Source organism: Galleria mellonella, unplaced genomic scaffold, assembly GCF_026898425.1.
Source record: "Galleria mellonella isolate WM207_F2 unplaced genomic scaffold, CSIRO_AGI_GalMel_v1 utg173, whole genome shotgun sequence".
Lineage (NCBI taxonomy): Eukaryota > Metazoa > Arthropoda > Insecta > Lepidoptera > Pyralidae > Galleria > Galleria mellonella.
In genome coordinates, this window is record NW_026442016.1 from 2,452,018 (window position 1) to 2,463,592 (window position 11,575).

The window sequence follows — 11,575 nt, forward strand, 5'->3', positions numbered from 1 at the left end:
AGTAGCGATTTTATTGGTAGGTAATTGAAACTAAAAACTCAACAAAAATTTGACATCTTTCATATATTATAAATATGAAGGTGTGTAGGTCTCTACTCTCATCTCTTTTTTTATCTAAATATATTTATTACTTATTAATTAATATGAATCTTGGCACACATATGGATTATATCTTAGATCTTATATATTTCACATATATATCACATAGATATTTGTATTTTTCGTTAAAGTCTCTTCAGAATTATTAAAGTAGTTTGTATACGATGACCAAACGAAAAAACGAAAATGCTGAAAAAAATACCCTTATGATCAATGGATTCAAATCATTACGTTTTTTAAAAAATGTGCAGATAGATCTATACTCTTTATTTTACCGCCAATGATAATCTCTTTCTGCGTATGAACTCGACCTTTCTATGATTTTATCATATATATATATGTATATATATCTAAGATAAATGAAATTGAATGATATTTCTTAATAATACTGACTGAGAAACTGTAGAGCATTCATCTTGGTGACAAAGCAATTTTATAGTTTTGTAATGTTAGATTATATAAGTCTTCATATCATTCCCACTTCAAATCTATATTTAAAGTAAAAATAAAAAGTGTCAAATCATTTTCCATCACATCTCGACTATTACAGAAAAATTTATTCTAGTGTTTCATTTATAAGCGACTCCCAAAAGGAGCAGATTCTCAGTTTGTCGGTATATTTTATTAGTTACTAATGAATAATAATATGTTATTTTTTTTACTTCACAAATATAGTCGTGGACAAAGCCAATCTATTTATTAAAAAAAATCGTATTACTTTAAAATGACTACATTTATTTGACCAATTCTTCTTTTGCTGATTGAGAGACAGTAAACAGTAACTGTAAAGGGAAGACTAGGTTTTATTTTCTTGTCTATGTCCTTATTGCTAAAAAAACACAAAAATTAACAACAACTGAAAAAGATAGGTATCCAAAAATAGGTCAAAGGAGACAAGGAAGACCATTGGCACTATGGGTTACAGATATATAAGCAGTAGCAGGTGCACTTTGGACAAAGATAGTCAATACACACAGAATAGAATGGTAGACTCTGGAGAAGGCCTTTGTTTTCCGACAAGAAAAAGGTGACAAAACAGTTACTGGTTAAATATTAATTTTAGTGAATTGTTATTTGTGTTACTTCTTTATAAAAAAGATCCTGGCTTTCCGTGCGAAGCCAGGGCGCACATTTAGTTAAAAATATAATTAATTTTAGTAGAGAGGTATCGAGTTTCATTTCTTGTATAGTAAGGGATGTGTTAATAGGATTAATAGCCGTTGGGGCTTCATCAGACGTGGCTAAACTCGGCTTTGGACGTTACGACACACGATATGATCGACTTATGAGTATATAGATATTTTATATTTTACTAAAATAGAGTAGTAAGACAAAATGTATTTATATTATCTGTTTTCATAACTTCGTTTACATTGTTAGAATAAAATGTAAAATATCTTTTCTTCGCCAAATTTCATACGAATTAATTGTATAAAGTTTCAAGTTTTAGTAAAGAAATGAACAAACAATACAGGAAATCATTAACTTCTTTTTAATAGAATATTGGTACTAGTAATACCACACAAATAATTTTTTCTAAAAAAAAAAATTGAGAGTATAATAAAATCATAATTTTCGTCACTATTTTACATATATATGTATCTTTTTTTTTTTTTAATATATATCAGTTTTATTGATAGAACGCTGTTTCGATGTTTTCTCTTCGTTCTATTACAATAAACATAGATAAAGTATAATATAAATGTACTGTAAATAATATAAGTCTTAGTATTTGTTTTTTGATGCCTATCACAAATAAAATACTTATACCTTTTTTGTAGTTCTGGTTCGCCTAAATGACAAAGCGATCCCTTTTCGCTATTGGATACAGGCGATGGGTCAGCTTGAAATATGGGAGATAAACTCAAAAATTTATGTACACATAGGATATGCTTAATATGGATAGGTTATTAAGGTAAGCATATACTTATTACTAATTAATTTGGTTTTTTTACAGGTAACTTTGATTGTGACGATTTAAAAGATGGAAAGGTGTCGTTAAAGTGTGAGTTTAATACTCATATATATTACTGTATGATATTTACAGCTAATGATGGCAGTGAAAATATTTAAAATGCCTGCAAAATCATATTGATGAATTGCAGTGAAACTATAATTCCAGAAGTCCGCATGATAAGGTTTATCCGTTTAAGCTGTGTTTTGCTATAACTAACAAAATAACCCAACTGTAAATATATTAAAATAACATGTCATACTGAGCAGTCACTCTGAATAGATATATCTTAAAGTGTTAAATCCAATGACAATATATGCTTACAGTGACAAGCCGACATGTTTATTTTGGACACATGTTAAAAATTTGCATTTACCTAATTATTTCAATAGAGACCTTCAATGTAAATTTCACCTGCTTATAGTCTAAATTAAAAAAAAAAACATAAAAGTAAATGAAAAAATTAATGTATATTTTTCTCAATTTAGTTTTAATTTTTAGCTGAAATCGAGAGATAACATTTTCATATGTGAAGAAAAGAATTAATTTTTTTTTTATAAATTCCTTTATTCTGTTTACATATATCTAACATATAATTCAAAGGTTGTAAAAAAAAATATTGTTAGTTTGATTGTATAAATATAGTTTTAAATAAAACTTATAACTATTTTTTTACAACACAGGGGGCAAACGAGCATGCGGCTAACCTGGTGGTTAGTGACTACCGCCGCCCATGATCTATAATTTACCCAATAACTAACAAAGTAGATATTATATAATGCTGGACAACTTATAAAATTCATAATCTTTAATTATTTTATTCAGATTTGGTAGTTTTATTTGTTACCTGGATTAAGAATCGATAAATATGTTAAAAAATTTTAGGTCTAAGTCGACATACAGTAAAAGTCTTTAAAAAAAATGTTCTCCTATAACTTTAATCGCAGCACACTGTTTATTTGTCATAAAGAAATTATTATAGTAATATTTTATTATACCAAAATATGTAGAGATCCAATTAATGAACGAATTTCACATTTAATTTACAAGAATTGCATAAAATTATATTTTTAGCCGACTTAAAAACAAAGAGGTTCTCAATTTGATTGCATTTTTTTGTAATGTTTGATACCTTCTCCATTTAGTTATAAACCGATTTGAAAATATCTCATAAAAATTTTAGCAAAATCGGTAGTTTTTTTTTATACTACTTAGAATGGCGAACAAGCTGACGGCCCATCTGATAGAAAGTGGTAATAGACCTCTATAGACATGAGTAGTACCATGAAGATAACAGAGTATGCTATTTCGTCCATGATACCCCCATGCGTTGTCATTCCTCTCACTCAAGACTTATTCCTCTGTACCCTGTAAATTCACGCCATATCCCACCCTTCATACCGAAACAGCCATGCAAACACAACTGCTTCACGGTAGAAACATGAATGAGACAGAGGTACCCATACCAAAGCAATCGACTTTTGTACAGTCTCCCTCTGGCAAGTAGTTTAATTTTTAAATTAAAATAACGGATTTTGCCACAATTGATTTTTTTATAGAATTCAATCTTAAATTATAGTACTTCCTTATTAAATGAATAATTTCTATCGATTCCGTGATTCACTCAGTTTATGTTGATACCTATTCGTTATAAAAATAAAAATAGGAAGCAAACACTATGTCTATCTATAATTAGAAACTAGAAATAGGAAATATGTGTTAAGTTGCACTTATAAGGTATCAATGCTGTTCAAGTACAATGATAAAGTCTAAATAAATTTTAAATCTACCTATACGTTTATGCTATTTCTTGTTTGCTAAAGTACTTAGACGAAGAGTAAAAATCTTACTAATTAAAAAAAACATGTGGCTAGACGATATCTGTACATGGAAGATATTTAGGAAAAATTTATATGAATGGTCTTTTAATAAAAGCAACTGAAGTTAAAACAATAATTTATAGAAATTTTGTCACGAAAATACTACTGCACCATATTCAATACAAATATTTCACAGTTGCGTTCCTGATGGTCGAACTTAAAATATATGTTTTATTTGATACGCTATCTACAAATTTATATTTAATTAGTTATTCTACTTCTAAATTCTCGCATACGAAACAGCGGCCAAAATATTACTCTTAAATAAATCTCCTTTTTCGTCCTTTTGCGCTGTTTCCTAAATATCTTGATTTTCTGCCTCATCTGCTCATAATAGGTCAATTAATCAGATCTCCCTAGGTTTTTATATTCATCCATAACTATTTAGTTTACCTATATTTACGTGATGACGGAATAAGCTTACAGATAAACAGACAAAATTTCTAAAAAATATTGTTTATCATATATTGATCTTATTCAGACCCCTCATATTATTTTTTCTTAAATATCTCCCAAACATTATCTAGTTATAATATTATTCTATTAATTAAGATTTATAGGTACGACTATAACATTTGTTTACCGTGTTAATATAGTGGTTTAACACACCAATTTAATTTTCAATACGCGACCATTGGTTCGATTTCCACTCCATACAAAAACTTTTATTCACGAGTATGACTGTTTGTTATAGGTTATATGTTTTCTATATATAATATGTTTATATATATAATACGCTTATACCATTCGACATTATATTTGTCCCAAGCAAATTAGCATTCAAGTATAAACTACGTTCTTTTTATTTAGAATCTATAGAATCGTAATGTTTCACTTTGATGTTTCCCTTGTATCTGAGTAGTTTTTCAACCAATTTTATTTAATATTATAATATACATATGTATATATGATGTAAAATATATTATGTACAATGTAGGTAATATAAGTATTATATGATATGTTATTTTTGAATTATTGTTTTAATTTAATATAGTTTTTACGTTACACCGTCATTTATATTTCCTGTTATTCCTGTCTACGGTCGACTGGTAGATAACGCCTTGTGGTATTAAGTCATTTACACTTTCTTGGTGTGAAATTTAGTAAACACGTATTCCTAAATAGTTCACTATATCAGTTGTCCCATTGTACTTGAACAAGCTCTGCTTAGTTTAGGGCAATGTTATATGCAATGTAATACGTCCAATGATATTTATTATTTTTTAGAATTAAATGTATTTAGAAAATAGAATAATTCCTTTCATAAGTAAATGTCTTCAATAATATTATTTAATTTATTCATAGATTGATTAAAATTTACTTAAACTTAGAATTATCATTTACCAACAAATCCATTCTATTTTTAGGCATTTAACGCACTGAAAAGTACATACAGCTCCAAAAATGATGGATCGCCTGACATACTAATAAAAACGCTATCTTATACATGACAATGACAATCTAAGATGTCTGCATTCGGACTTCCTGTTTATTGCAACTGATAAACATCTACTGAAAATTCAATTATTTGCTATTATTTAATTATTTAGTTAATTTTATCGTTGTATGTATATTGTAATCTTGGATTATATAGATTAAGCTAGATTATCGAGCCTCAAAAATGGGCCAACTTCTTGTCAGCTAATTGTCAAATTAGCTGACTTGTTTTTTTTTATTAGTATTTTATTCTAATACTTACGAATAAAATGTAACATTAAAAAGATGCAAAAATTATAAAACAAAATAAATATAGAAGTTACTCGCAACTATTTATCACGCAAAATTGTGTAAAAAAGTTGACCCGTTTTTCTCGATGCATTTCTATGGAGACACTATATAATCTAAGATTGCAATATACGTGTGTACATAAAAAAATAGTCTAGGAGCTTATTAACGCGAAACAACGCACCTAGGGAATGAATAAAGAAAATATTTAAGCAAATTGTTAAATGTTTGTATAATTACCAGAGGGAGAATTTGTACAAAAGTCGTTTACTTGGGCACCTCTGTCCCATTCGTGTTTTTACCGTGAAGTATAGCTGGTTTCGATTTTAAGAGTCAGATATGGTAGTGAATTTACAAGGTACAGAAGTATAACACCTGGGTCCACAGGAATGGCAACGCATGGGTGGTATCATGGACGAAACAGTATACTCTGTTATGTCCTTGGTACTGCTCATGTCTATAGGCGATGGTTACCACTTTCCATCAGGTGGCAGCTTGGTTGCCATTCGAAGCTGCATAAAAATATAAAAACAAAAAAATTAAAGGAATGACAACATCAAATTTATTAGAACGCGCAGCCTCGCATGTGTTTTGTTAATCTAAGGACAAATAATGTTTGCACTTAACCACTATTTACTTTTTTATTATTTTTAAAAGCTTTAACATTTGTTACAAGTATACACCACATACCCACCACCGCGCTATAAGGTTGTCTAGTTAAAAGTAACGCCACAGTATAAACTGTACATGCTGACACAGCTAACGTTGTTTTGCTCCTAATTACCGCTAATTTATCGGATCCATTTTTTTTTATCAGTGTAAAAACTATCCTATCTTCCAAGTTGGAACAAATAATACACATTTACAAAATGACATTAAAATTTAAAGGTGTAGTGCATGAGGGATTTAAGATCAATAAGTAACTTTTATAACATTATAGTTTTGTAGTGGTGTATTATATCATTATAAATTAAACACGATAGATATAAATCTACGACTAAAAACTATGCACCTACTTTATATTTTATTTTCGAATTTTTCGAAAAAAAAACTTTTATGCCATCAAAATCCATTTTTTCAACGGCATTATTAATAAGTATATTATTGTACTGTTAATGTTTTAGTTCGCTGTCGGAGCACTTTTTAAATAATTAATTAAAAACATTGAAAATTATAAAATCATTCTTTAAAATTGACGGATAATTGGAATGTTGCCATATTTTGTTAAGCTAAAATTATGAATGCTCTTAACGCAACATGAGCTTTATTAATTAAAAAAAAAATATATATATATATATATTTAAAGATAAAAAAATTCTTTGAGATCACTGCCAGCTGGTAGGGTGCCTAGGATACTTGCTGCATTTCCACGCTGAATAGCAATAGAAATGCGTTGATCAAAGTATAGGCCAGCCTTCTGGTCACCAGAGGTTTCCAGCAGCCGGCGTGAAATCTCTTTGAAAAGATTCATGGCCTCCGGGCCCCACGAACCCAGAGCTTTATTATATTTTTTTATGATTATTTTATAATTTGTTTCCATTTTCCTACAACATTCGCGATAATACTAGGAATACCTCATACATCAATCAAAATCCGTCAAGTAATTTTGTTGCTACGAGCGATTAAATTTACATTCACGTTTCACGAGCATTTTGAATAATACAGTCTTCCTTAGATTGTAATGTTAAAGTAGTTACAATGTCGAGATATATATTACATATATGTATATACCAATGAAGTGATTCTTATAGCATTTAAAAGATTAAAGAATCAACGCAAATTCATACAAAAAGATTAAAAGAAGATTTAATTATTAATTTTTTTTAAAAACTTATGTAAATATTCTAATACGGACAGTGAATTGGGTTTCCATAGACATGAACTTAAAAATGTAAGTATAACGAACTAGTAAGTTCCTTAAAATCTACTATTATTTTTGGGTGCTGCAGTAAAGTTTTCGTCAGATTGTTCCCTATATAATGTATAGGACAGGTGAGAAAGTACTTATGGTAAACTGTTAGTGTGTTGTAACTGGTCCCATCAAAGAGGTCGAGGTCCATTATACACCTATATTGTTTCCTTATCTCGTTTTGTATATTCGACTCGCGATCTCACGTGGCCCTCTTATTATTACGTGTTTTGATTATTACCTCATATCTACATGGGGTAGACAACTTAAAATTCTTTCTTTTAAATTAAATTAAAAATAATAAAAAACATATTAAATTAAAGTGGCAAAAGCCTTTTATTATGCAACTTAGAATAGCAAACAAGCCGATGGCCCATATGATGGAAAGTGATAATCGTCGCCCATAGACATGAACAGTACCATGGACATAACAGAGTATACTTTCGATTTTGCAAATATATTGATTTATGAAATAATAAATAAACTAAATTATCCTAAAGCACTAATATAATATATAATATAATACTACGATAGTATCTACCTAAAATAAGCATTGACGTATTTCTAAAATGCTGACTATGCTTACTCGCTTAAACAAACATTTAGCTCACCTGATGCATGTAATGCTTCTCAAATATTGCCCTAACTCAAATAGAGGACTCTGTGTTTAGACTTTTTTGTACAGAAATTGTATGTAGTAAGATGCCTTGGATCATTCTTGATGTCTTTATCTTACTGAGGCATTTACTTTACAAAAACTAACTTTTTGCAGACAAAACTTCCACGGAGACGTAATCACGGGCATAACTGGAAGTAAACAAATCTCACATCTAATCAAATTTAAAACACGTATTAACCTTTTAAATCAAAGTTTAGTCTGTGGTACGATTGAAGGACTACTCTTGGTGAATTCAACTTAGGTATCGACAATCGACACCGACCTTAACTATGAACGTTATTTGCATACAAAAAGTGTTTTCGGTACACAGATAGCGAGGAAAAGTAAAGGTGCTACACATGCCCAAACGAGTGTACTTACATGACAGTGTTACAAAAACCAAAGTCAATTGACCTTCTTGCATATTCTTGTCGTCCAATTACAGAATATTTTTATGTAGCTTAATAACTATATCTGACGGTTTACTGTTATGAAGATAAATATATAGAAGTTTTTGATATCGGCACGTTGATTGAAATACATATCTTTTTTTAAGAGTAATTTATTTGCGCATAATTAGAAGCAATGAATTGAAATTTCATAGTTACACTAACTGATTTACAAATAATATTATTATAATTATTCTTAAATCTCATAAATACAAACAATAAATAGGTCCTCCTTTTGTTGGCGGATGAAAAATAAATCGCTTTAAGAAATGGCTCATTAAACGTGGTCTCAGAAGTGAACCACGGAATAGTCCCTCGGGTAAGAACGGTTACGCTTACCACTTAAAAACAATCTTCTTATGTATCCAACAAAGAAAATTTGCAAAATAATATTCTTTTATCGATACAAAGTAACAAGATACTGAAGATTTGATCAATATGATTAAGTTTAAAAAGAATTTGATCCCAATCCATCTCGAACCTGTAATTACCAAGACGTTGTTAAAGAAACAAACATTTCTCTCCATTATTTTTCAAGACTTTTTTACTAGTATGAAAGTGAATTTATTTGTTACCTATTGGCACCTTTACGAATTATACTATTATAATGAAATGGCATTGGCATACCATCATGCAAACAATGTTACGAACACACCTACCTTAGTTAGTTTATATTTGTATGAAAAAAAGAAGTTTGAATTGTTTCTGCTTTTTATTGTAAAATTGTTTATGTTCGCAACTTCGTTAACATAACCTGGATACATTAGTAATATAAGATTAAAAGTGGCCTATGTTCTTCTCCATTCTAGATATTACACTTAAACGAAATTTAATGAGTCTTAATTAATTTTAAGGAATCCATAAAAGTGCTAAACTAACAATGTGGTCAATAAAGAATAAATAAGTAAATAATTAAACTCACTTTCATATTTTAACTGAATTATCATTTCACTGAAACATCACACATAAAAAGAGCTGAAATGTTTACTCTATACTAAGAAATCTTAATATGAGAATGACTGAATTAATCATAACGCTTACGTCATTCACAATGAGGTTCAAAAAAGCTACTCGTATTTGAAAATTTTCCAACCGGTAGTAGGTAGTTACTCGTATTGTATCACAATTAGAAGTACACTAATCTAGTCCTTTTGGAATGTTAAATTCAGTATTTCAATTCAACATCTATTCTACTTTGAATGTAAATTCTATACAGGTAATTGAAATTTTTGCAACGTGTTTTTGGCATAGAATGGGCCACCCCTTCCTAGAGTCGGACTAGCCCCGGTGGCTGACCACAAGCCCGGGGCCCGAGACTACGTGATGGTAGTTGCACCAGTTGGTAGCGGCACCGCAAGCCTCGCAAGCGAGGCCCGTATAGGGCCCACGCAAGCTGGGGCCCGGTTGGCAAATGCCACCTCGACTATATAGTCGACTATACATACGGACTGGCCATATGGCCAGTCGGTCGCTGCCCCTTCCTTTTCCCTGGATGTTGTAAGAGGTGACTAAGGGAAATTAACGGTTGAGGGATGGTTAGCAGCATCTCTTCTAAAACCTCACTAAAAACTTTATTGCGATTAGCTACCCGCCCACCTGATTTAAAGTGGTAACCGTCGCCTACAGACTGAGCAGTACCATAGACATAATAGAGTATACTGTTTCGCCCATGATACCCCCCATGTGTTGCCATTCCTGAGGACTTAGGTGTTATTCCTCTGTATCCTGTAAATTCACGCCATATCCCACCCTTCAAACTGAAACATAGCCATGCAAACACAATTGTTTCACGGTTGAAACACGAATGAGACAGTTTTCTGGGTTTTCCAGTAGTTACCATGTTTATTAGATGGGTTGGCAACCGCAGTTAGACTTCAGTGATATTTTAAGAGGTATGCTGCTACTTATTTCTCGAATATTAAGTTCCCTTAGTCGCTTCTTACGACACCCATTGGAAAGGAAGGGGTGGCCTACTTTATACCGGAGCCATAAGGCAAATATAATAACTGACAGAAAGTAAAAACGTGTACTACTTGTACTGAAATAATGAAAAAATTAAATGCGTATTTGGTTTCCAAGATTTGTCTAACAAACAATAAGTAAACGCGAAACCCGATATCTTCGTCAATTCTTAAATTTTATTGCAATCGATACGGCTTACTTCCGTATTGGTCCCATACTAATTTTTATCTCGGCTGAATTTTTATTCTGGAAACAAAATCTTAAATGATGGCTTTACATTTTCATTTAAATACTCATTCTACCACGTCTATATGACTAAATAACAATTTTTATCACTTCTAACGTCCGTCGTTTTAATGTGGGCCATGATACCCCTATGTTGCGCACCTTTTTTTATACATATAATTGTTATGTTCACATTGACCTACTGAATAACAATGCGTTAAATATGTAATAAATAGGAAAATAATACTCTCACCCTAAACCGTGAATTTTATAAGCACAATAGAATAGTCATTCTAGTGGAAACTTCGGTGCGTCTGTAAAATCTGACGGAATTTTATTAGATACTTGCAGATCCAATTTTGCTAACAAACGGAAGAAGTTTACAATTCAGGCGTATTTCGGAGGAAAATTGACGTATTCCGCTTGTTTCAGGGTTCCTCTGTGAACGACGAAATCCGTTAAAGCACTGAACTCATTAATAATTCATACCCTCGCTATCTAATGAATGTATTCAAGTATTTATTACATCAACGTCAAGAACTTTAAACATGCCTCTTTGTTTACCTTCGACATTGAAACTTTGGGTGCTTGCTCTCGTAATGAGCTTACGTAAGCATTATATAAAATAAGCAATACTTATCAACCGCTGAAAAGTCAAGACGGGAGATCGATGGTCACCGTAACTGCCGTCTAGATAAGGCGAGATGAGTGATC